This window comes from Octopus bimaculoides, chromosome 9 (assembly GCF_046866305.1).
Source record: "Octopus bimaculoides isolate indiv1 chromosome 9, ASM4686630v1, whole genome shotgun sequence".
Classification (NCBI taxonomy): Eukaryota; Metazoa; Mollusca; class Cephalopoda; order Octopoda; family Octopodidae; genus Octopus; species Octopus bimaculoides.
Window position 1 is genome coordinate 44,677,327 of NC_142936.1, and position 22,951 is coordinate 44,700,277.

Below are 22,951 nucleotides of genomic sequence, written 5' to 3' on the forward strand. Positions count from 1 at the left end.
GAGGTGTGCTGGAAATAAACACATGTTGTATGACAATATTGCTTAGCAACAATTGTCTTGCAGCAATATGCTTTGCCTTTTTTGTTTTTATAGTTTTCTCTGAGCAGATTAGTTGTATGTGTGTGAGTGGACATGTGTGCATTGAAAACTCTATAGGCATGTGTGTGTGTATGTGTGTATGCATGTGGGTGTCGTTTTGTTTGTGCTCTAAATATCTGTATTTCTGTATTCACGCAAGCGCGTGCCTTATTTTCAGCCTTTGTATCTGAATTAATTCTCGGATAAAGACTGAAAATAATAACAACTGCTTCTTACATAAAAATAATAAAGAAAAATTTTTTAAATCTGCTAAAACTATAATAATTACAATTATTCTCATCAACAGTAACAACAACAATGCCTTTATTCCACATATGGCCTTAGGGAAGTAATTTTTTTTCAATGCTAAGCTTAGCAAGTGCATTAAAATAAAGAGCTAAAATAAATGGAAAGCTTAAACAATACACACAAAAAAACTATTGTACCGTAAACTAAAAAATTAAATACAATTGCTGTCCTAAGAGTGAAAAAAAAAAACCCTATCAGTGCAAGTGAACCACAAAATCAGATAATTCGTCCTTGGTTACTACCAAGAGATGGCACTGCAGATTTGATACATATAAACAAGCATACAAACACACCAGTCCACATACATACATACATAGATTTATACACACAGACACAGACACACATATATGTATATATATATATACACACACATGAAGACAAGGACAATACACGACTTTGTTGAAACAGTCCTTGCTGCAAAGCAAATTAAATAAAATTTGGGATTTTTTGCGGAGGGTGAAAGTGTTAACAAGAACAGGGCAGTGAGAACAAGACAGTAAAAACAAATGGTGAGGGCTGTTGAGATATAATTATTAAAGGGGACAACACACGTTAAGGCAAGCCAAACATCTCAAGTCATATACATTATTATTATTATTGGAAAAATAATTCAGTCTTACAGCTGTTTCTGGGATATTCTGTCATTGGAGACAAATAGGGAAAATGAGAAGGGTATAGATAAATGAAATGACAACATAGAGGACAGAATTAAAGGAATAAGGAAATGAAGGAAGAGACGCATAAAAGAAGCATAAAAGTTCATAGTTTAACTTTCCGATCTTGTAGAAATAAGTCCATAAGTCTGTTTTTTTTGTTTGTTTTTTCATGCTAGCATGGGTTAGACAAATATATTAGTGAGGCAAACCTTCCATGTCACTAATCTCTATCTGGTTTTTCTTTTTTTCACATGTCTTTGAAGGTGCAAAGCCAGCAGATAATTTTCTACAAGATTGGAAAGTTGAACTGTGAACTTTTATGCTTCTTTTTCTTTTCTTTCTTCATCTCCTTATTCCTTTACTCCTGTCCTTTATGTCGTCATTTCAGTAATCTATACCCTTCTCATTTTCTCTGTTTGTCTCCAATGACAGAATATCCCATATTCTGGGATATCCCAGAAACAGCTGTAAGACTGAATTATTTTTCCAATAATAATAATGTATATGACTTGAGATGTTTGCCTTGCCTTAACATGTGTTGTCCCCTTTAACAATTATATCTCAACAGCCCTCACCGTTTGTTTTTACTGTCTTGTTCTCACTGTCCCGTTCTTGTTAACACTTTCACCCTCCACAAAAAATTCAAAATTTTATTTAAATTGTTTTGCAGGAAGGATTGTTTCAACAAAGTCGCGTATTGTCCTTGCCTTCAAAATGCGGAGTAGATGAAACAGGGACAACTGACGAAGGGGTATACTCTTTATGTTGCATGTCTCGTTTCTCTGTTTTTTTTTCGTTGTTCGAAAAAAGTTCATTTTCTATGTTTTCGTTTTTATGTTTTCATTTCTCATTGTGTTTAACATTTTTTTGATGTCCTGTAATGAGGTTTGCTAATTTTTCACCCAATATCTCGCTTATTTCTATTTAAAATGCTATTTTGAAATGTTATTTTGAAATGTTATTTTGATCATTCCAGCGTGTTTCTAAGGCTCTTTTATGCTAGAAATCAAAGTTTCATAAAAAAAATTCCAGTTAATAGAATTACAGGAGGTAATGGGTTAAAGTGCCAAACTTGAGATGAAAAATCTTTTATCTCTATTTGTTTGTCATTGGAATGCATCCATGCAGGAGCACTGCCTTAAAGGGTTTCATTAAACAAACCAACCCCAGTACTTATTGTTATTATTTTCTTTTGTTTTAAAGTCACACACACTATCTCTTCTGGTGAACTGCTAAGTTACAAGGATGTAAACAAACCAATACAGGTTGTCAAGCAGTGGGGGTGCAAACACAAAGATGCACATGCCTGTGTTTGTCCTCCACCACTACCACTGGACAACCAATATTGATTTATCTACATCTTTCTATCTTAGTGGTTCAGTAAAGGAGACCAATAAAATAAAAACCAGGCTTAAAAGTAAGTACTGGGGTTCATTTGTTTGATTAAATAATTCAAGGAAGTACCCCAGCATGGCCACAGTCCAATGACTGAAACAAATAATGTTATAGTAGAAGATACTTGCCCTAGGTGCCACACAGCAGGACTGAACCTGAAACCATAGTTGCAAAGTAAACTTCTAAACCACAGAACCATGCCTGCACCTATAAGTGTATGTGCATACACACATTATTGTCATTTAGCCTCCTACAGATATTATACATACATACATACATATATATACATATATATATATATATATATATATATATATATATATGACAGTGAATAATGTAGACAGTTTCTGTCTACATTATTCACTTACAAGGCAGTGATTGTCTCAGGGCTATAGAAGAAGGCATTTGCCAGAAGTGGTGCATAGTGAGACTGGATTTCAAACACTATGGTTGTGAAATGCCAGAATAATTTTTAAACACATGTCATCTACACACAGAATAAGGTTGAAGGGACATTCCTAGCTTTTTTTTTTTTTTTTTTTTTAGGCTTAACATGCTAATTCTGACTGCCTCCAAATATTAAATCAATCTATTGAATCCTTTTTACCCAGCACTTCTTTCCTCTGGAATTAATTTCCTTCTCTCATCAAACCTACAGAACTAAAATTTGAAACTGCACTGAATGTTAACCATGTTAATGTCACTTGACAATTCCATTCTCCCAGGCAAAGAGGATGTAGAAGATGAAATACAAGCAGGGGTACTGCTCCTGCTCCTTCTCATCAGGATGATAAATTAAAAATAATACGTGACACAAGATAAACTGTACCCCATGATTAACACATTAACAGTGAACAGTAATGCACATATGCAGTACCAATACATCCATGCATAAACACTGTACGCAATCACTTCAGTGTGTGCAAGCAACAGTCCCGCCCACTGCAAAAGTATTTGGCTAAGTGCATCGTCTTTGTGTAATATCATAGCAATGTGATAGCATCTTAATGTTATATCTTTCATAGGAATGTGGTATATCCAGTTATGCTTCCTGAATGCACATAGAAGAACCGGTGAATGCTGCATCAAATGTCGTTGCTGATACATATAGAAGGGAAAGCCATCAACATTACTGTTATCAAAAGTAGCAACAGCGTCTGGTAGCAGTATCATCACTTACCAATGAGAGTTCACAGAGGTCAATCAAGAGTTTTTTTCACAATCGATTAGTCCAAGGAATAGCAGAGATGGAGAAAGGCTATAGATTAGCCCAAGGGAGGTGGATAAATAATGAATATGGATTGCTCCAAAGAAAGGAGATGAAGAATATGGATTCGTCCAAGAGTGGGGGATAAAGATTATGGATTAGTCTAAGGGTGGGAGATAAAAGAAGACTCTGGATTAATCCAAGGGTAAAGATGAAGGAAGATACTATGGATTAGTCCAAGGGTGGGAGATAAAAGAAGATTACAGATTAGTCCAAATGAGAGAATTAGTCCAAGGTTGTGAAATGAAAACTATGTATTAGAGCAGGAGACAAAGGAAGATTCTGGATTAGAGTAAATGAGGGGATGTGGAACACTTCAAGAGCATGGATGAAGAAAGATTGTAGATTAGTCTGAGGAATGTTAGAGAAGAAAGTTATAGATAAGTCCAAGAAGTGGTAGAGATGAAGAAAAATTACTGATTAATCCAAGAATGGTCGTGAAGAAAGATTATGGATTAGTTCAAGAAAGGGAGGACGAAGAAGGATTACAGATTAATTAAAAGGTGGAGGTTATGAACTAGTCCAAACGGTGGAGACAGTAGGAATACCAGCTATCCAAAACCTTCACTAAGTCAAGTAATGAAAATCATGTCATCATCATTGACACATGTGTTTTTGCATAACAAATATAAGAAATAATTAATTAGTTTTTTTTAATGAGTTGCAGTTTGGTTTTGAGGCAAGGGATTTAGCTAACTGAATAGATCACCAGTATATTTGTAGGTTTGATATCTTGCTGAAAATCTAGATAGGTCATGTGGTTAAGATGTTTACTTCCCAACCATGTGGTCTGGGGTTCAATCCCACTGTGCAACACATTGGACAAGAGTGTCTTCTACTCTACCCTAAAGCTGACCAAACACTTGTGAGTGGATTTAGTAGATGGAAACAGAAAGGAGACCATATATACGTGTGTGTGTGTGTGTGTGTGTGTGTGTGTGTGTGTGTGTGTGTATATGTATGTATATATGTATATATGTGTGTGTGTATATATGTGTGTGTGTATGTATATATATATATAAATATGTATATGTATATAAATATGTATATGTATATATATATATATATATATATATATATATATATATATATATATATATATATGTATATATATAATCAAAATAAGCAAAAAGGATATCCAAAGTTAATGCAGTACGATCGTTTCATGCGACTCCATTTATTTAAGCAATGTGAGTGAACATTACATCAAATGTAAAATGCAGAGCAATCCTCAGCTGCACAAAGGTATAGAAATTTACTAAAATTACATTTCAACAGAAGGACATATTTTTATAACTACATTTAAACTCTCCAAGTAGAAGGTCTAGCCTGTATGGTCTGGCTAAGTCAAAATGGCTTTTCAAAATGGCTTTTGTATTCTTCCTTTCTACTTGGAGAGTTTAAATGTATTTATAAAAATATGTCCTTCTGTTGAAATATAATTTCAGTCGCCATGATTAATCGTTGACCAAAACATTCAATTTTTTTCTCCGTGTTTTTCTCCGTATTCTTTCTGTTGAAGAGCGTAGCTTGAAACGTTAAAGACTTTCTGTATTCCCGAGCGTTAAACTAATACATCCTTTTGTTGTCTACACCACCTGTCCTCGTCTGTTGTTTTTTTTCGTAAATTCTCCCTTCTGTTGAAATGTAATTTCAGTAAATTTCTATATCTTTGCGCAGCTGGGCATTGCTCAGCATTTTACATCTGATGTAATGTTCACATTATTTAAATAAATGGAGTCGCATGAAACGATCGTACTGCATTAACTTTGGATATCCTTGTGGCTTATTTTGATTGTAATCACCTTATCTTGAAATTGTATGGATAATACCATACTTACTTCTGGTGCCTAAACTTAAGTACCATATTCACCTTGAATCTATATATATATATATATATATATATATATATATATATATATATATATATATATATATATATATATATATATATATATATATATATATGTATATATATATATATGTATATATATATATATATGTATATATATGTATATATATATATATATATATATATATATATATATATATATATATGAGGATCCCCCTTGGTCATGTATGACCATGGAATTGCACCTAGAAAGTTACCCTCCAAGGCACAAATCTGGATAAAGGTTGTTTATGGAAGACCAGCAGTCGCCCATGCATACCAGCTACCCCTCTCCACACCACTGGTGTTATCCAAGGGAAAGGCAAAGGCCAATACAGCTTGGCACCAGTGATGTCGTATTTCATTCTACAGTTGAGTGAACTGGAGCAATGTGAAATAAAGTGTCTTGCTCAAGAACACAAAACACAGCCTGATCTGGGAATTGAACTCACTACCTCATGATTGCGAGTCCAACACTCTAAGCACTCAGTTGTGTGTGTGTGAGTGTATGTGTGCATGCATGTCTGCATGTCTGTGCTTCCTTGTTTCGACATCACATGATAGTTTAAATGAATGTCATCACCATACAAATGGTGTCATTTGTTTCCAATTTTCTATGAAAAGATGCTTAGGTTGGAGACAGCAATGGCATCAAACTGCAGAAAATCAGCTTCGACAAATTCTGTCCAACCCATATAAGCATAGATAAAATGGACATTAAACAATGATAATGACACTGTGAAGCTGCCTTGGTTAGTACCAAGTATTTGTTTAGTAGCTTAACTGACTGCATTATTATTACTACTGCGGCCTCAATATCATCACGGGATTCAATAATTTCAGAACATCTACCAAGCCTTTGTTACTGCAAAGAGTTTTATTGAACAGTTATCTGGTAGTTAAATATCATTAGTCATTGATTAGTTAAATATCATTAAGTTCTGGCAGTTGTAAGTGGACAAAGAATAGAAGAGACAATTCAAACAAGGCGATCTTTTATTGATATATATATATATATATATATATATATATATACATCTATCTATCTATCTATCTATTTATATAATAATAATAATAATCCTTTCTACTATAGGCACAAGGCCTGAAATTTTGGGGGAGGGGCCAGTCAATTAGTATGCAACTGGTACTTAATTTATCAACCCTAAAAGGATGAAAGACAAAGCTGACCTTGGCAGAACTTGAACTCAGAATGCAGCAACAGGCAAAATACCACTAAGCATTTTGTCCACCATGCTAACGATTCTGTCAGCTTGCCACCTAATTAATAATAATAATAATCCTTTCTACTAAAGGCACAAGGCCTGAAATTTTGGTGGAGGGGACTAATCGATCACATTGACCCCAGTGCTCAACTGGCACTTAGATTATTGATCCTGAAAGGATGAAAGGCAAAGTCAACCTGAGCAAAATTTGAACTCAGAACATAAAGACAGACAAAATGTCACTAAGCATTTCGTTCAGTGTGCTAACGGTTCTGCCAGCTCACTGCATTAATAATAATAATAATAATAATAATAATAATAATAAAAATAATAACCTATGTAAAATACTGACTATGTAATCTCAAATTTTAAAACAGACTCATAATTTTCTCATCGTTTCTTAAACATTCTCTAGAACAATACCATGTACAAAACCAAATATATGGCACCCTAGGCATAACACCAACATGAACTTCTAACTTGTTGTCTCTTGAGGTCTCTGGCTGAGACTTGGAGCCAACTTGTACAAATGCAAACCAAAAGTCAAACATAAAATAATAATAATAATAATAATAATAATAAAATGCAAGGCGAATTTAAAAGAGAATAGAAAGAGTAGAAAAATAGAGCACATTATTAACAAACCATTAGTGAATATCATCTCATTGCAAAATACCCAGAGGAGGAGGAAGTGGTGGTAGTGGGAGCAGGTGGAGGGGGTTCAACGAAGTATACAGTTTCGGATACATGATCACAGTATGGTTTCATTAATTAAATGATCTTAGAGTTTGTGTACAAAAGCCCGTCTCTGAATCTGAATGCAAGAGTTTCTATTTGGTAAAAAGTGAGTGGTGATAGCAATGCATTTTAAATAACTGCCATATAAGATTAAATCCATATAATTTGGGTGCTGCTATAAATGGTACAATGTACTTTCAATTGGCCTTTCAGTAATTATATACATATGTGTGTGTGCATTTGAGAATGTGTGTATGAACCAATCAATCAGTAATTGGTCTTCCTATAATTACATGTATACGTGTGTGTGTGTGTGTGTGCGTGCGTGCATGTGAATTCATCAACTAGCAATTACAATATAATTTAAATAAAAGCAAAGAGAAGAATTTTCTGTTAAAAGAACTGAAGATGTCTTTTGTGACTTTAATAGTTAAAGAAGCAGTGCCCATAAGCTCGTTATATAGTGTGAATTGAAGAATCAAGATAATTAGCTTCAGTTAATTATGGGTAATAAATTTGAAATGATGAAAGTCAATTCAAATTTCTTCATAATCCAACCGAGTGGCCGGTTTCGATCAATGTTTAACTCTCTGGTTTCATAAAATGTGGGAGAACAGAGTCAGATCTTTGGATAAGACACTAAGATATCACTGGTATCTATTGTTAAAGTGGACTGAAGAATGTAGAATTAATGTCCTCCAGAAATACAAATGAATAATAGCAGTCAACTTTTCCTGAAATCATACTGTGTTACCTTAAAAAAGAAAGGACACATTCAGTAACGTAGTCTTACATACTGTTCACATGTGTGAAGGCACATGGTCAAGTGGTTGAGTTGTTGGGCTCATGATCATTACATCATGCGTTCAATTCCTGGACAGGGCAACATGTTGTGTCCTTGCACAAGGCACTTCATTACATGTTGCTCTAGAGTACTCAGCTGTAATGAATACCAGCCAGACAACTGGCACAGCTCTTTCTCCTTTCAGTACTGTACTGAAGAAGACCCTCCCATCACAACAGAATTGAAATCCTAAAACCAAGGTGCCATGTAAAAAGCATTTGTGCCACATAAAAAGCACTGGTGCTGATACCATCTGAAGATTACACTGTAAAGTGGCTGGCATTAAGGGTATCCAGGAGCAGAAACCAAGCCAAAACAGACTTTGGAACCTGCTGTGGTCCCTAGCTTTGCTTGTTCCTGTCAAGCTGCCCAACTTATGCCAGCATGGAAAACAGACATTAAATGTTGATAATGATGATATACATATATATATATATATATATATATAAGGAAATAATTTTATTCTCAAACGCAGGATAATGTTGATAATATAGCATGAAGAGGATAAACTATCCATATTTTGCTGAAAAATCTGTCGCTGGCTAGCCATGAGACTCGAACTCACATCCCTGTGATTACGCGTCATCCTGTGTTTGAGAATAAATTATTTCCTTATCTTTCAATATATCTCAATGCTTCTAAAGCAAACTTTATTTGTTGACTTTCAACGTAAGTTGAATTTTATATATATATATATATATATATATATATACACATACAGAAATCCCATACCATATCGTGATTCACCTATCGCAGTTTATTATTTAAGCTTACGCTGATTCCTCAGTGGTGTTGTATTGCATTTATAATAAAATAAAAATATACAAATTGTAAAAATAATTTTAAAAATATATACAGTACTGTTTCTACTTCACTGATTTTGACCAATCGCAAGGGACTTTAGAACTTACCACCCGCGACAGCCGAGGGATTACTGTATATGTAAATATTACTTGTTTAAGTCTTCCAACTGCAACCATGCTGGGGCATTGCCTTGGAGGGTTTAGCTGCACAGGTTGATCTCAGTAATGTTTTAAAATCTGGTATTTACTCGACCAGACTCTTTTGCCAAACTGCTTGATTAAACCAACACCAGTTCTGAAGTGGTGGCTGGGGGACAAACATAAACACACACACACACATACAAATATCTATGAGGCTTCTTTCAGTTTCTACCTACCAAATCCACTCACAAGCCTGTAATCACCTGGAATTATATAGAAGACACTTGCTCAAGAAGATACTTGTCGCACAGTGGGGTTGAACTCAAGGACACATAGTTGGGAAGCAAGCTCCTTAAATACACCACTATGCCTGCATCAATACACACACAAAGACACAACACACACACACACATTAGGTGGCGGGGGCATGTTTAAAAATACACTAGGAAAATTGAAGGAAAAATAAATCAGCTTTTCCATTTCCTTTACCAGAGAGCTCTTTTTAGTTTTAGGGGATAATCAAAATAGCTTGTTGATCCCTGCATGTGTAATATGATTAGAAGACCAGCTGGTGGTATGAAATCGTTAAAAGAAATTTTCCGAAAGAAGTAATTCCCATGATGTTTATTGACCAAAGAAAAAAAAATAAGAGGAAGCCAAAACAACTTCCCAACTGAATTTTATCATCTTATGCCATCAAATATCATTGATTTAACACAAGTAAAGTATGGCGCAAGCTACCAGGATAATTGCTACAAAAAATACAACATTCAAGACACAAGTGTGGCTGTGTGGTAAGAAGCTACATGGTTTCAGGTTCACTCCCATTGTGTGGCACCTTCAGCAAGTGTCTTCTATTATGTGGTCTGATCAATAAGTATCCGGACTGTTGTCATAGTAACGAAGCTAAAGCACCCAGAGTGAAGATGCTTGACACAGATTCACCTTGAACTCTGCTGTGCATGCACACTGAGTTTTAACGTTCTAGCTCGCTTCTGCTGTTTACAGCAGTGGTTGGAAGTAATGTGTGTAATGTGTGATTGTCATATTGACCATGATGGAGAAAGTTGAGCAGAGAAATTGCACCAAATTTTGCCAAAAGCTTGGTGATACCTGCTCAGAGGCCTACACAAAGTTTTCAAAAAGTTTTCATCGTTCTCGACATAATCAAGGAGATATTGTGTCTTTTTGGTCAGTGTCTTTTGTTCAGCTGAAAACAGTTTAGGCACAAACTTGGCAGACACGCATCTCATACCCAAATCTTCAGTGATAATGGACTGAACTGTAACTAATCTACACATCCTCTGATAACTCACAGATGGTGATTTGACAACTTCCTCCTCACAGCTGCATGCACATCTGCGATGTTTTTCTCAATTCTGCTGGTTGTGGGTCTCCCTGAACGTTCATTATTATTGACATTTTTTCGGTCACCTTGGAAACGGCTGAACCACTCATACTCTTGTGTGTGACTCATACACTTTCTGCAACTTTGCGTAAGCCTCTGAGCAGGTATTGCCATGACAACATTTTCTGAAATGGTCAATGCAATGATCACGTTACACACATTACTTCTAAGCACTACTGTAAACAGGGAAAGTGAGTTAGAACGTTAAAACTTAGTGTGCCTGCACAACAGAAGTCAAGGTAAATCTGTGCCAAGTGGCACTTCACTCCGCATGTTTTGGCTTTGTTACTATGGCAACAGTCCGGATACTTATTGATCAGACCTCGTATAGCCTCAGGCTGACCAAAGCCTTGTCAGTGGATTTGGTAGATGGGAGCTGAAAGAAGCCTGTCATGTACATATATATTCGTGTGTGCGTATCTTTGTGTCTTTGTCCCCCAGCACCACTTCGCAACTAGTGCTAGTGTTTCTGTCCTTGTAACTTAGCGCTTTGGCGAAAGATATTGACAGAATAAGTATCAGGCTTAAAAAATAAGTACTTGAGTCGATTCATTCGACTAAAAGTCCTTCAAGGCAGTGCCCCAGCATGGCCACAGTTTAATGACTGAAACAAGTAAAAAATAAGAGATAAAAGTCCCAGAATTCTCAACGAACAAAAATACATGAATAAAACAACAAATTAAATGATAGGTAAGTTAAAGGAGATCACCAGTCACCCCTTTAAGAAAACAGCATCTTATAATTACCCCTTCCCTTTGTTTTGGTAAAATAAAAATTAAAAAAAGGCAAACTAACAGATTATTTAAATCAAGCAGAAGATAGTTTTGTGTAGTGGCTTGTTATCCATATTTTCTTATACCATCCCAATCCAGCTTAAATCACTTTTTATTTAGATATTTGTGCAGGCTAAAGCCACCCGCCCAGTATAGATATTATTGAAGATAAGGACTAATGAAATTATATTGGATTTTGGCACATCACCAGCCATGTTTCTGCTTACTAATAACACAATTTCCTACTCATATTCTAATGTCAACAAATATTTTTTCTGAAATGATGGAGATGTTTAAAATATAAGTATTATACTTGGTTTATTAATAATAATAATCTTTTCTACTAAAGGCACAAGGCCTGAAATTTTTGTGGAGGAGACTAGTCGATCACATCAACTCCAGTGTGTAACTGGTACTTAATTTATCAACCTTGGAAGGATGAAAGGCAAAGTCAACTCTGGTGGTATTTGAACTGAGAACATGAAAACAGACGAAATGCCACTAAGTATTTTGCCTGGCATGCTAATGATTCTGCCAGCTCACTGGCTTAATAATAATAATAATAATAATCTTTTCTACTCTAGGCACAAGGCTTGAAATTTTTGGAGAGGAGGCCAGTCAATTATATAGATTCCAGTATGCAACTGGTACTGAATTTATCGACCCCAAAAGGATGAAAGACAAAGTCAACCCTGATGCCATTTGAACTCAGAACATAAAGACAAACAAAATACCGCTAAGCATTTCGCATGGTGAGCTAATGATTATGCCAGCTCGCTGCCTTATTACTGATAATAATAATAATCACTACCATCATCATAATTTTACTGTTCACTTTTCCATGCTTTGCTTGTATGAAGTTCACAGAGGCAGATTTTCTAGAGCTGGATGCCCTTCCTGTCACCAATATTTACTTGTTCCCAAGCAAGGTAATATTTCCCCACAGTCAGACACATTTTCACAGAAGATTGGACATGAACAGTACCACTTGCATGATGGTCATACTCCTTTACAACTATTGTTCAATGTCAAGATGAGGAGATACAAAGAGATGTGCACGCACGCACGCACGCACACACACATACATACATACATACATACATACATACAATGAGCTTTCAAGTTTCATCCAGGTTCAGCCCCATAGTTTCAGTCAGCCTGATGTTATAAGTAGAAGACACTTGCTAAAATTACCATGCAGTGGGATTGAACTCAAAACCATGAAAAGAACGAAAATTCTTAACCACACACTTTTCACCTGTTTCTATTGAAAACCATAGCCCCACTAAACACTCAATGCTTCCCAACGCCACCAACACCATGATGCTTCCTTATGACCTCATAATGCCCCCTAAGGATACATTATTATTTAGATAGAGAATTACTGAGTTATGGGATGGTGTACTGAATGATAAGTGCAAAAAATTCTTAGTTAATTCAAATTTTCCTCTTAGTTGGAGTAAGAGAATCAAAATTTAGAGGTAATAAGAGTCATTGTAAACAATTCTCTAAAACAAGGGGAGACACTTTCAAGAAATTAAGAATTAAGTGCAAGCATGACTGTGTGGTAAGAAGCTTGCTTCCCAACCACGTGGTTCTGGGTTCAGGCCCACTGCATGGTACTTAGAGCAAGTATCTTCTACTTCAGCCTCAGGCCAACCAAAGCCTTGTGAACGGATTTAGCAGGTGGAAACTGAAAGAAACCCATCGTATATATGTGTGTGCATGCATATGTGTTTGTCATCACCATCACTTGACAACTGATGTTGGTTTGTTAAGAATCCTATAACTTAGTGGTTTGGCAAAGGAGACCAATACAATAAGTAACAGGCTTTACAAAAAAAATAAGCATTGGGCTTCATTTGTTTGATCCTTGAAAGCTGTGTCCCAGTATAGCTGCAGTCCAATAAGTGAAACAAATAAAAAAAATAAAAGATAAAAGTTAACTGATTTATTAAGTTAGTTTATGTTCTTAGAGGAAAATTAGGTCTTTGCTAGCAAAGAGGACAACTTGGCCAACAGAGAGCTTGGTTATGAATGGGACTAAAGGAGCTGTCTGAGGAACAGATAGCTGGGTAGATAAATAGATATCATGATAGACTGGCAGATAGACAGGTGATCTTAAAGGCTGACAGTTAATTTGGGCTATCTGACAGACAAATCAAACACTGACAGCTTGTGTGTGTGTGTGTGTGTGTGTGTGTGTAAAGCAGGGAGAGTAAGAGAAGGGGAGAGTGAAAGAGAGGGGGAGTGCATGTATGAGAGATTATGTGACAAAGAGAGACTATGTGGTGTGTGCGTGCGTGAAAGGCGAGGGCAAGAATGGGAGTGTGAGAGGGAGAGAGAGAGAGAGAGAGAGAAGATGATGATAGTGTGTGTATGTATGACTGGAGGAGGTGGGGGGGGAGCGTGTTTGAGACAGTGTATGTGTGTGCACATGTGTGTGTGTTATGCCGAAAAACAGATATAGAGAGAAAGTGAAAGGTTGGCTGAAAGAGTGTACCATCTAGAGGAGAGAGAGTTAGGATGGATTAAGAAACAGAGTCAGACTGAATAAAAGAGACTGAGGATCATGTTAGAAGATAACAAGTGAGTCAGGCTGTGAAAGAGAGAGAGAGAGAGAGAGAGAGAGAGAGAGAGAGCAAGTCAAGTCAAAGATAGACAGGGGAAAGCATTCAGTATAATGTAAACAGAGGTAATGAGTGATGACCTAATGGAAAGGCCTTCTCTATGACCTGGCACAACAAGAGCATAAAAGAAGAGCAGAGGTTTGGTCTACCATAAAGTCTCTGTTCTGATGAGCCTTTCATGTCAGTTTTGATCTTCTTCAATTTATTTTAAGAGGTGAAACAGCTGACTATATAAAGGTTATAAGCTCAAGTGTGTGTGTGTTTGTGAATGTACACGCACACATAGACAGCATATATGCATACATACATATACACACACGTACATATATGAAATAAATGGAATAACAAGAAAACAAGAATTACATAATTAACTTCATTAACTTACAGCTGTTTCTGCTATAAGACACAGTGCACTCACAGCTGAGAGCTTGTGCATCAACTTATAGCTTCCTGAAGTTTCCCTGTAGCTTTCTAAAGCAGAAACAGCTGTAAGTTAATAAAGTTGATTATGCAATCCCTGTTTCCTTTTCATTCCATTAATCTCATATAACACTCTCTTCTTGTTTAATGCTTTCTTCTGAAGCATACGTATATTGAGTTGTAACAGCAGGTTATTAGTATCACTCTGCATGGGGATTGTGTTGGATGCAGTGAATATCAGTTTGGGGGAGGAAAAGTGAAAGAGAGAAAAAAAAAGGGGATGAGAGGTGGTGACAAGAGACAGTAGTAATGATATAATGTGCAGGAAGGCTAGACAGGCCCTCATTTTCTACTTGTTAAAACTTTGGTTTGTGCTAAGTTTACCCTGCAGCCTCTTGATTCTAAATATTGCTTCTGCCTTATATCATTTCATACTGTCTCACTCTATTTAGAATACCAGCCTTGTGCTGGTGCAACCCTCACTCTTTCTCTCTCTCAAACTGTCACATCCTCAATGTTCCTTCCACTGGGTAAAGAGATGGGAAGACTGAGGTGTCTGTCCCTTTAGGACTACTAGGCACCAAAAAACATTTAGCAAAAGTGTGTTACATGCAACCAGGCCATAACTGCTTCTGAGCAGCAGCTATGGTTTGGTTTTATATATATACTGAGTTTGTAGAGCATCAGACAGAATGCAATTCTGGTACTTTGGTATGTACTTTTTCATTGTGAGTTCAAATCTTTCCCAGGTCGTGTTTGTCTTTCATCCACTTTAGTACAATAAAATAAGCAGTGGGATTGATGTAATTAGCTGTATACTAGGAAGTAGTGTCTGCAGCGTGGCCCTATCTCAAGGGCTGTTTCGTTAAATATCTCACTTTTCAGCCATGTGTTTTCAAGTTCAGTTCCACAGTACAAAACTTTTACTAAATATTACACTCTCAATCTGATCAGTGGCATGTGAATGGGGTTGATAGATGGAAACTTTATAGAAGAGTTTCTTGTGTGAGTGTATGCACACAGGCACACAAACACGCACACACACACACATGCATCTCAAACCACATGATTCCAGGTTCTGGCCCACTGCATAGCATCTTGGGCAAATGTTTTCTACTATAGTCTCAGACCAACCGAAGCCTTGTGAGTGGATTTAGTAGATGAAAACTGAAAGATCATGTGGTGTGTGTGTGTGTGTGTGTGCTTGAGACATGTGATTTGTGGAAACATGCATAGTGATGCATTAAATGTTTATAAATTCCATCCAAGGATTATTGTAATCATTACTATATTCATCTTACATTATATTGGTACAGCTCAATGCAACCCCAAAAAACTGGTTGACCAGTCAGCATCATTACACTATGATCGGCATAATGGAATAGTAGGTTAATTTGCATATTTAAAACGTTTCCCATAAACAAATTTGAAAGATGTATACCTACATACATACATATAATATACATACATACATACACACATATATATATATATATATATATATATATATATATATATATATACCTATATATATATATATATATATATATATATATATATACTTGTTAAAATTTTGGTCTGTGCGATGTTGGGGAGACAAACACAGACACATAAACACACACACACATACACACACATATATATATATTAAAAAACACCATTTCGAGCGTGGCCGTTTTCGTGCGGGTGACACGTAAAAGCACCCACTACACTCTCTGAGTGGTTGGCGTTAGGAAGGGCATCCAGCTGTAGAAACTCTGCCAAATTGGATTGGAGCCTGGTGTTGCCATCCGGTTTCACCAGTCTTCAGTCAAATCGTCCAACCCATGCTAGCATGGAAAGCGGACGTTAAACGACGACGACGATATATACATATATATATATATATATATATATATATATATATATATATACATATATATATATATATATACATATATACACACACGACGGGCTTCTTTCAGTTTCTGTGTACCAAATCTACTCACAAGGCTTTGGTCGGCCTGAGGCTAGTGTAGAACACTCTTGCCCAAGGTGCCACGCAGTGGGACTGAACCTGGAACCATGTGGTTGGTAAGCAAACTACTTACCACACAGCCACTCCTGCACCTATATGTATATGTATGTATGTATATATATATATATATATATATATATATATATATATATATATATATGTGTGTGTGTGTGTGTGTGTGTGTGTGTGTGTGCGTGTGTGTATATAGGTATATATATATATATGGGAGAATATACAAATAATAACAACAGACGAGGACAGGTGGTGTAAATAACAAAAGTATATATTAGTATGACGCTCGGGAATACGGAAAGTCTTTGACGTTTCGAGCTACGCTCTTCAACAGAAAGAATACGGAGACAAGGAGAAAAACACGGAGAAAAAAAATTGAATAGTGTTCAGTCAACGGTCAATCATAATAATGGCCGATCATAACAATGGCTGACCGGAAGTTAGAAATTCTTATTTCAGGAGAGCTAAGAAAGGGGGAGATAACAAACGGTGATCAGGAACGAGGGGCTGTGTGTGGGAGGTAGAATGCTGGTGATCTTGACGTATGTAGTGTGAAAATGGGGAAGGGAGAATGGGAGAAAGTAGTTGGTCAGTTGTAGTGTGTGCGTGGTGTGATGCGAGGGTATTGGTGTGGTGTGATGTGAGGGTGTTGGGAGGTGGGGAAGGCATGGGTGGAGTGTGGGTTAGGCTGAGGGTGGGGTAGAGGTAGGGGTCTGTGGGTAGGGTGGGGTATGTGGGTAGGGGTGGGTGGTGGGTGTAAGGAATTGGATGGGGTGGAGTGGGAAGGTAGAGTAGGAGTGTGTTGGGGTGTGGTGGGATGAGCTTATGAGGGGGTGTTGATGAGGAGGGAGAAGGGGAAGGTGGATGTAAGAGAGGGGGAAGCTGGGTATGGGAGGGGAGAGGAAGAGAGGAGAGAGGGTGGGTATAAGAGAGGGAAGGTGGATTGAGAGAGGGGGAAGGTGGATTGAGAGGGGGAAGGTGGATTGAGAGAGGGGGAAGGTGGGTATGGGGGGGAGAGAAAGAGCGGAAGGTGGGTATGGGGGGGAGAAAGAGAGGAAGAGAAAGAGAGTGAGAGAGAGGGAAGAGGGGTATGGGGGGAGAAAGAGAGGAAGAGAAAGAGAGTGAGAGAGAGGGGAAGAGAGTGAGAGAGTAAGGGTGAGAGAGTAAGAGAGTAAGAGTGTAGAGAGTAGGAGAGTAAGAGTGTAGAGAGTAAGAGTGAGAGAGGGGGGAGTACGAGAGAAGAGAGTGAGAGAGAGTAAGAGAGAGGAGAGAAAGAGTAGGGGTGAAGAGAAGTGGGAGTGGAGAGAAGTATGAAGAGAGGTGAAGAGACATACAAAGAAGTAGGAGTCGGAGCAGGAGGTGGGGGAGGGGAGAGATGGGTGGTAGGAGGGAGGGTGGGGGAGAGAGACAGGAGGAGGGGGTTAGATGAAGAGTGGAGGGGAGTTGAGCCCATGTGGCGCAAAGGAGCGAAGATAGAAGATTAATCCCTGTTCACGGCGCAAACGGGAGTCCGGATGGCCCCTGTGCATGGACAATCCAAACACAGACAGGTGTTGCCACAAGGAGTGGCCGGCAGAACGGAAGTGGCGTGACACCGGGGTGTCATTGCCGACGTTGATATCTCGGAGGTGTTCCGCGAATCGGTCGGCCAGGCGGCGCCCCGTTTGTCCGATGTACAGGGATTGGCAGAGAGAGCAGGAGAGGCAATATATGATGTTGGTAGACGTGCAGGTGAAGGTGTCGGTGATGCGATAGGGTCGGTGATGGGTGCTGGTGAGGAGGGTGGTGTTGGAGAGGTGAGGGCAAGTGCGGCAGCGTGGGCGGGAGCAGGGGAACGAGCCAGGTTGGGAGGTTGGGTTGGGGAAGAAGCTGTGGACCAAGAGGTCCCGTAGGTTGTGGGCTCGTTTGAAGGAGGGGAGGGGTCGATTAGGGAAGATGTGGGAGGTGGAGGGGTCGGACTGGAGGCGCCGAAAAGCTCGGAGAATGGAGCGTTGGAGGGGTAGGGTGGTAGGATGGTAGGTGAGGGGAAAAGGGAGGCGGGAAACGGCAGGGCGGGTTCGGGGGGAGAGAGCAGATGCACGGTCCACAGAACGTGCTCTGGCAAGGGCGGTGTGGATGGTGGTGGGTGGATATCCACGCAGGCTAAAGTGGTGAGCCATGAGTTGAGACTGAGTCTCAAAGTCATGACTGTCGCTACAAAGTCTGCGTAGACGGAGGAATTGGGAATAGGGGATGGAAAGTTTTGTGTGTCTAGGGTGGGAGGAGAAGTTGAGATAGGAGTGTGAGTCTGTGTGTTTGTAGTGGATGGAGGTGCTAAGGGCGGAGTGGAGGATGCTGACCGAAATGTCGAGAAAGGGGACAGAGGTGTCAGAGACAGTACAGGAGAAGTGGAGGGCAGGATGGAAAGAAGGGCCGGGTGGGAAAGAGAAAGAGTTGAATAGACGAAGCGCGTGGTTAGTGTCATGAATGTGGGAAGGGAGAGAAGCCACTAGGGGGGCGAGGACACGGTCTAGGTATTTTGAGATAAGCTCGGTGGGGCAGTTGCAGGCGGAGACGATGGGGCGGCCAGGGTTGTTCGGTTTATGGATCTTGGGGAGGAAGTAAATGGTGGGGGTGCGTGGGGTGCGAACAATAAGGTTGGAGGCGGTGGCGGGGAGATGGGAGGAGAGGATGAGGTCATGGATAGTGGAGGACACAGTCTGTTGGTAGCTGGGCGTGGGGTCGGAGGGCAGAGGGCGGTAGAATGAGGTATCTCGAAGTTGACGGAGAGCTTCGGCCTCGTAGGTATATATAAGTATATATGTAGTATATATATATATATAAATATATACATGTGTGTATGTGTGTGTGTGTGTGAGAGAGTGTGTATGTATGCATATGAGTGTGCGCCTGTGTGCCTGAATGTTGACATTCCATCTTCTACTCATTACTGTCTCAGCAAAATGGTGTCATGATGGCTTACATTTCTTTTTAAGAGCATAGCTGCTCACTTTGCACTTTTGACAACTGATGGAATCAGAGACCTCTCTTAATTGTAAAACAGGTAAGGGTCGGTGGCAGGGAAAGCATCCAGTCATAAAATACTGCCTAAAATAAGTAACTAACTGTACCCCACCCAATCCAAGCTTGCTTGGAAGGTAAAAGAAACAGGTGATATATTTCAAGATTTTTCTTGTGCACAGTGTTACTAATAACCTGCTGTTGGAACTCAATATACATAGGCTTCATAAGAAAGCATTAGACAAGTAGAGAGTGTTATATGAGATTAATGGAATGAATAGGAAACAGGGATTACATAATCAACTTCAATAGCTTACAGCTGTTTCTGCTATCATCATCTGCCACACTATATTCACCCAAGTGCAGTTATTTACTCACCCACCTCTTCTGTTCTTCTCACCTACTCTCTCTTTCATATTCTCTGTCAATCTTTCCAGATGGGAAAGCCATGTATTCACCTCTTCAGCAAGACACCTGCTCCTGTTCCTCTATCATACTTTCATATCTCTCCATTCTATAACCTACTCAGTTGAGGTGTCTTGTTATATAGGTACTTGGTGATCCCCGCCGGTGCTGGTGCCATGAAAAAAAGCACCACTAAGCATTGTGAAGTGGTTGGTGTTAGAAAGAAAATCCAGTTGCAGAAACCATGCCAAAGCAGACACTAGAACTCAGCGCAACTCTTTGGCTTGTCAGTTCATGTCAAACTCTCCAACCCATGCCAGCATAGAAAAATGGATGTTAAATAATGATGATGATGATAAAGAAAAGAGGACAGGACTCTGCTAACATTTACTAAATAGCTATGCTCAGTATGCAGAGAAGGAGTAGGTAGGAACTCCATACAGTGCACAGGCTGTGAACTATGGTTTCACAAGATTACAGTCTGATGATGAGTAAAGACTTAGTATGCAGAAGATGTACAGGGGTAGTTAATAATCAAAACTCAACTAAAATAACTTTTCTTCGGTACTTGGAATGCTCAATAGAAGTAGTTGATAGTTTCTGGGCCAGAATAAACACAGGGTAAAGGACGTTCAGGATGCCATCACCTCTTGCTGACAAGAAGAAGGTTCTTTTTATTGACCAAAAAGTAGATTGTATGTTGCTTGTGTATGATGTGTGATGCTGCACAATAGTGAGAGTCAGGCACTAAAAGCAGAGAATAATGAAGCAAGCATTTTCCACTGGATGTATAATGTTAGTGTGAGTGATGTGGAGCAGACAAGCTGAGAGATGAACTAGGAGGTAAGATAAATTAACTGATGTGTGCAAGAACAAAGACTCTGTCAGTGTGGCTATGTGATGCACATAGAAGATAACAGATGGATAAAAAGATGCCAGGATATCCAAGTGAAGGTAAACTGTGAAAGAGGAAAAACAAGGAAGACCATGTCAAAAGTGGTGAAAGCTGATCTCAAGACATTAAATATCATAAAAGAGATGAAAAAAGAATGTAACAAATAGTGACACATGTTGGAGAACACCTGCACAACGCCTGCAATACATATATTGGGTCATCCAATATATAATGTGTTTTTTTTCAGTTGCATGAACTAAAAGTCAGAGGGGGATAAACTACCTGCATCAACTTGCTATAATAGCAGGTAGTAATTTTACCTTGTTCTTATTCTTAGTGCAAGTTTTGAAGAGTGCATTTCGATTTTAACGGTTATTTTTCAAAGCTATAATGGAAGCAGCAAAGGAGCATATTCAACATATTTTGCTTTATGAGTTCAATAAAGACAACGAAAAGGAAAGTGCAAGGAAAATTAATGCAGTATATGGGGATCGGACAATAAGCATAAGCCAGTGTTAACAGTGGTTCCAGAAATTCTGAACCTAGAAGACAAACCTCGTCCTAGGAGATCTGTAGAGCTTGATGAGGACACCCTGCAAACCCTGACGGAACAAAATCCCATCATACGTGTTGAGGAACTTCAAGAGAAGTTTGGACTTGATCATTCAACCATTCATCAACACTTGCGTGCCATTGGAAAAGTCAGCAAATTGGGTCAATGGGTTCCTCACAAACATTCCAAGCCTAATTGCACAGAGAGAGTAAATGTCTGCTCTTCTTTGCTGTCACACAGAGTTTAGTGTCCAATGAAGGAAAGGTATGCATAAGTGGGCTGGTTACACCCCTGGCAGAGGCTTCGGATTATGGTCTCACTTGGCTTGCCAGGTCTTCTCAAGCACAACATATTTCCAAAGGTCTCGGTCACAAATCATTGCCTCGGTGAGGCCTAATGTTCGAAGGTTGTGCTTCACCACCTCATCCCAGGTCTTCCTGGGTCTACCTCTTCCACAGGTTCCCTCAACTGCTAGGGTGTGGCACTTTTTCACACAGCTATCCTCATCCATTCTCACCACATGACCATACCAGCGCAATCGTCTCTCTTACACACCACAACTAATGCTTCTTAGGTTCAACTTTTCTCTCAAGGTACTTACACTCTGTCGAGTATGCACACTGACATTACACATCCATCGGAGCATACTGGCTTCATTCCTTGCGAGCTTACGCATGTCCTCAGTAGTCACAGCCATGTAGCATGGCTGTTCGTAAACATGCGTCATACAGTCTGCCTTTCACTCTGAGTGAGAGCTTTGTCACCAGCAGAGGTAAGAGCTCTCTGAACTTTGCCCAGGCTATTCTTATTCTAGCAGCTACACTTTCAGCGCACCCTCCCCCATTACTAACTTGGTCACCTAGATAGCGGAAGCTATCAACTACGTCTAAATATAGATAATATATAAATATATGCATATATACATGCATATATGGTTACAGGACATCAAAAAAACGTGAACAAATTGAGAAACAAGAACATAAAAAACAAAAATACAGAAATGAGACAGACGACATAAAGAACATTCTCTTCATTAGTTGTCCCCTGTTTTATCTACTCCGCGTTTCGAAGGTAGGGACAAGACGCGACTTTGTTAAAACAGTCCTTCCCGCAAAGCAAATAATATGAAATTTGGGATTTTTTGCGGAGTGTTAAAGAGGTAAGAAAAACAGGATAGTGAGAACAAAACAATAAAAACAAACGGTGAGGGTTGTTAAGCCATGACGAGGTGAAGTGGTGAACGCTGGAAAAATGATCTTTGAGAAGAGACAGGCAAAAGCATGTCTTGTCTTTAGGAAGGAAGTGGAAGAAAGGAAGATAGATAGCCATTGGTCACGTGTGAGCAATGAGAGAATCAAGAAGGAAGAGTGAGAGAGAGAGAAGGAATGGTGAAGGGGAGAGGAGAAGAAAAGGGAAAGGGTGGGAGAGAAAAACAGAAAGGAAGATGTACACATATATGTGTATGTATGTATATATATATATATATACATACA

At 38.8% G+C, this 22,951-nt stretch overlaps 1 protein-coding gene across 1 annotated transcript in view; it reads right to left on the reverse strand.

The window, feature by feature from the left end:
- The window catches only part of LOC106883925 (tetraspanin-15), a 109,167-nt gene that overhangs the window by 77,617 nt on the left and 8,599 nt on the right, over positions 1-22,951 (reverse strand). The window lies entirely within an intron of this gene.